The sequence below is a fragment of the Gadus chalcogrammus genome, chromosome 9 (genome assembly GCF_026213295.1).
Source record: "Gadus chalcogrammus isolate NIFS_2021 chromosome 9, NIFS_Gcha_1.0, whole genome shotgun sequence".
Taxonomy (NCBI): Eukaryota; Metazoa; Chordata; class Actinopteri; order Gadiformes; family Gadidae; genus Gadus; species Gadus chalcogrammus.
Window position 1 is genome coordinate 8,776,311 of NC_079420.1, and position 5,149 is coordinate 8,781,459.

At 48.1% G+C, this 5,149-nt stretch overlaps 1 protein-coding gene across 3 annotated transcripts in view; it reads right to left on the bottom strand.

Moving 5' to 3' along the window:
* The window catches only part of LOC130389264 (GTPase HRas), a 14,627-nt gene extending 12,647 nt beyond the window's left edge, over positions 1 to 1,980 (bottom strand). Inside the window, exons 1-2 of one of the 3 annotated variants that reach the window (XM_056598968.1) lie at positions 1,765 to 1,980; positions 1,539 to 1,600 (exon numbers count right to left, since the gene is read on the bottom strand). The gene's annotated coding sequence lies outside the window, so the exon portion shown is untranslated. Of the gene's footprint in view, positions 1 to 1,538; positions 1,607 to 1,764 lie in introns of all 3 variants that reach the window. The other 2 variants (XM_056598967.1, XM_056598966.1) reach the window with 2 other exon arrangements.
* Between the last annotated feature and the right edge of the window lie 3,169 nt (positions 1,981 to 5,149).

The following is a 5,149-nucleotide window of genomic DNA, read 5'->3' on the forward strand; positions in this document are numbered from 1 at the left end:
TGTGTGTGTGTTTGTGTGTGTGTATGCATGTGTTTGTGTGTGTAATGATAAATGACAGCTCCCCACACAAACACACCAATATGGGTCACAAAGCAATGTGGACAATTTGTTCCCGGGCCTAGGAAATGATCCTGTCCATTTTTTATAAATTGGTAATAATTCCACTGTTAACTTAAAATTTTCATTCACGTTCGCCAAGTAAATTGTATCATTTGTTGAGTAAAACATATAGGCTGTTCTATGTGCTGTTCATAAATGTGTAGTAGGGTAATCATAACAGAGGCATAGGATGCCTTATTGTAAATGAATAGCAGCTGATTTGCCATCCTTCACTATGTTTAAATGAGATGTAAACAAGAATCGAAGGTTTACAATCCTAGCCTCAAATGTATTTGAATAAAGCTACTTGGCAAGACCAAAAACCCAGAAAAAAAGATTGACAGCATAACATCTGTACCTCTCCCGAGCGTTGTTGTTGATCACCATTGCCGTGACATCAGACAGTTCACCTAAAGTAGTCGATTCGGCACTCATCCTACACTGTATTCACAGTGACTTGTCATCAGACACCGATTTGACATTCATTAAACAAAAGCATCCACAGCAACACCCAAAACGATGCGTCTAGTTCCCCCGAGGAAATGCCCAAGCAGCCGGTCATACGCTGTTGCATTGCCCCTACTCCCCAACTCCCACAACCCCAATATGAACACGCCACTATGTGTTGCTCTCTTTTGTGCAAAACAAGTGGAAAGCATTGCATGTGCATTGCAAGTGAACGCTTCCAGCAAGATAGTATTCACCGAGGTCCCAATAACGCCTTGCACTGGAATGCAACTTCCGCAGTGCTGCGCTCGGCCGTCCTCCGTGTGACGGGGCGTCACCCTGCTCTCTCGTCAACACTACTGCACTACTTCGCTTATGCATTGGAAAACGATTCCGGTGTATTGTTCACATTTGACGTGACGTCTCCCACCCAGGCGTCTATGCATATGCATTCGGTTTTACTTTCTAAATGAGAGCAGACAGGGAGGGGTAAACGCCGACGTATGATCGCCTCGTTGGCCAAGTTGTGCACACCCTAACTCAGACGAATCGCCACCAAAGGATAGAAAAATAAAGGGCTGAACGTCCAGAAGACCTCTGATCTGCTTCTGATCATGATCCACCATGGGATCGCCCAGCTCCACACTGAGGAACCACATTACTCCATGCCATGAGTTATGAGGCTATAGTCCGAGCAGACCGCTCCTAGGTCGGTGGCACAATAACATCTGAAGTGAGGGTCGGCGATCCCCGTCGATCCCCGGACCACACACCACACCACGGTGCCACATTTAAACATCTAAACAGCAGCCATCCCGATTGAACGTGTACACACACACACACACACACACACACACACACACACACACACACACACACACACACACACACACACACACACACACACACACACACACACACACACACACACACACACACACACACACACACACACACACACACACACACACGCAGACAGACTGGGTACTCACCACAAGCAGATGTCCACGATTCCCACAGAAGGCGACGCGGTCTCGCGGACAGTGTCTCAAGTCTGTCGCTTATAATAAAAATAAAATAAAAAGCGGTCTCTTGCTGTGTGTGTGTGTGTGTGTGTGTGTGTGTGTGTGTGTGTGTGTGTGTGTGTGTGTGTGTGTGTGTGTGTGTGTGTGTGTGTGTGTGTGTGTGTGTGTGTGTGTGTGTGTGTGTGTCGCCCACCGGCTCTCGCTGACGTCAAGGGCCCCTCGCCGTCACTTCTTCTAGTAAAGCAGCACTTTCTCCTCCGTGTGGGATAAACTAAACGCGAATTCAATTGGATTCTTAGGAAAAGGAGCCCGCGTTGAACAATGCGCCTGATGAGCGAGGAGCGGAGAGGAGGATGAGGAGGAGGAGGAGGACGAGGAGGAGGAGGTCTGTGGAGCCCACGCCCAGCAGATCCACCGAGCAGCCAGAGGTCCGCCCCGGTGGTCACCAACGTGCATGTGGTGGGTGCTCTGCTAGGAGCGATTCAGACGGGTTCGGTTTCAGACGCTACGGTGAATGAATGTCATGATGGTGGTAAACAAGCAGTCATGCAGGCGACATGTGAGGCTGCTCGCATGCAACGTTAACGCCACCCATAGGAAAAAGGGTGGCCAGATATAAAATAGGACAGAATCTAGGCCATTTAAAGCCATTGGGTGAATTGCCACGGTTGAATGCAATTAAAAATATATCAAATTCCAATGTACGAAATCGTTGAACGAGAGATGCAAAAAAAACGGTTGATAAACCCTGTGTTATATTTTCTACAACACATTATTTGGACTACATTTCCCAGGGAGCCCGGCGGCGCTCGTCGCCGTATCCAGGAAGTGACTCCCCGTTGTCAACCACAACTTTGCCCACAGTGCCCAGTGCCCACAATATGAAGATGTGGGCTCTGTCTGACATTTACGGTTCTCCTTCCGCCTTGCTTTGACGTCAAGGTAAGGAACGGGCATTTCTGTTTAGTTCCCCTTCACGATTTATTAATGAGATGGATTTTGAGAATGAAGCCACCTAATTGACTCACATTAGCCTATTTTAATGTGCTGTATTCATCACAGCTCCCTAAAGAGATGAGTGGCTGTGAAGAACCCCCGGCGCAGAGACTCCTCGGTAATGGCCGGGGGGTTCGGGTCACGGAGATGACGGGACCCGGTTCCCTGAACCGGGCCCCTGCAAGACATGACGACCCCAGAGTGGAGGTCCCCCTCTCTCCAGCCATGCTCGTGAGGCCATGCTAGATCCTTCAGGGTCACATTCTACCCCACTCGTTTATAGAAATGTACTCTTTACTTAAATCTTGTATAATCAATGTGCATGTTGTAGTTGTTACTACATGTAATAAGTACAGCTATTCCATGTAGTAATAACTTACTTGTTTCCTCTTGTAGTTATTACTGCATGTAACTACATGTAGCTACATCACTATATGTAATGCAGTAATAACTCTGGGTAATAATTACTACAAGTAATGTAGTAATAACTCTAATAACTCACTCTGGGGCCTTTTTAACCGGCCGGTCACGTTCACCTCCAGAGCTCCTGCTAGTGTTTAGAACCAGGAGAAGGGAACCAAGATGTCCACCAGGCGAAGAAGGTCCATTGGATGTGGACTGAGGCCCTCTTCTAGAATACGTAGATCCTCATGATGTGGGTGAGAGGTGGGTCTCAAGGGTCTGGCATCTAACGGGTCATACCTGCTGTTCTGCTCTCCCCATGTCAGAGGACTGTGTGTGGAACCGAAGACCTCTCCCAGATCAGCTGCCTGGAGATCTGTGTGGATACGAGGGAGAACACACTGGGGAACATTGGTGAGGAGGCAACATTGTGTTTATTATCATAACTATAAGTATTATTCTAATAATTCATCGCATTCAGGCACGGAAAATGGCTGACATAGTGAGTGTATTATAATTAATCTGTCAAGTCACAGTGAAAAGCGATGTTATCACACGTTCGATGAGGTTATACCACAGGTCCGGACGTTTAAATGTTTTTAAACGTTTAAACGTTTAAAAACATAATCCCCAATCAGACCATAGAAACAGAACAGCTTCAATTTGAAACACAGAATGAATGAAACCTAATTTCCAAAGTTGAAGTTCAAACGGGTTTCACAGGTGTATAACTCTACACACAAAGCCATCCTCCAAACATGCTCGTCTGGTGATAATTATAGTGGGGGGGGGGGCGGGGGATATGGGGGGAAGGGGGGGGGGGGGGGAAGGAAGCATCTTCGATTTGCTCATCTGCCCTCAAAAGATCCAGGATTGCATAACAAGTGCAGGCCTGAGGCAAGGTCTTGGGTTTTCTGGGCTGATCTCACAGCTGCCGGCCTGGTTTGGCTCTTCTGGAGGCTGGGCGGGGCTGGAGGGTAGCCAGGCGGTTGGTACGAGCCTCTACGGAAGCTTCGGCGAGGCGGCGGCGTGACGTGCAACACTGAGAGACGTCTCAGCGTTTTGTCTTGTCTCCGTGCAGGTGCCTGCTTGCCCGGGCTGGTGGAGCTGAGGCTGAACAACAGCGCGATGGCGTCGGTGCGGTGAGTGGAAAGTCATGCAGAACGCAGTCAGGACATCAGTCATCCTCTAGTTTCTCTGTCTGCTGGATGCTTGGTGTTTTCTTTGGAAAGGCGTGCTCTGCTATGCCCCCCCCCCGCCCACCTCCCTCTGCTCTAGATGAAACACATGTGGTTGTCAACAGTGAATTAACAGACAGAATCGATGCAGATTCACAAAAGCACCCTCACACAAATCACCCCCTCCCCCCAACAGAAAAAATACTTTAGTGTAATAAATAAACGCCATATAACATTTATGAGATCTATGCATTTATCCATTTTATGTCCTTTGTGACTTGATTTAGATTGACATATCATTTATCCCCCCCCCCCCCCCTCAGGGATACAGTATGTAATACAAAATAATGCAACATAGAACATGACAAATGAAAAATCAGTTTCAAACTATAATAAAACTTAGGCATTAAATCCATACATCACAAAAATATATATCTCAAACAATTATTTGATATTCTCCCAATATGTTTTACCCCTCTCTCTAAATGAGATCTGGTCCAAAGAAGATGTCAGGATATTGATTCCTCCTCTTATTCCTCTTGTTAAGCTTTGACCCTGATGGCATTCAGAGTATGTAGATAGAGAGAGCGGGAGAGAGTGAGAAAGAGGGAGGGAGGGAGGGAGGGAGGGAGGAGAGGGACGGAGGAAGAGTGGAAGGGAGGGAGAGAGAGGGAGAGAGAGGGAGAGAGAGAGGGAGAGAGGGAGGGAGAGACACACACACAGAGAGTGAGTGAGTGGGCTGTCCTCCATGTTCCTATTGAGGGGAGCAGAGCTGTAATCGGAACCAGAGCAGCGATGGATCCGTAGGGACGTCCGTCACGCCCCACCACGGCCCGTCCTCGCAGGGAGAGAGAGAGAGAGAGAGAGAGAGAGGGAGAGGGAGAGGGAGAGGGAGAGAGAGAGAGAGAGAGAGAGAGAGAGAGAGAGAGAGAGAGAGAGAGAGAGAGAGAGAGAGAGAGAGAGAGAGAGAGAGGGAGAGAGGGAGAGAGGGAGAGAAGGAGA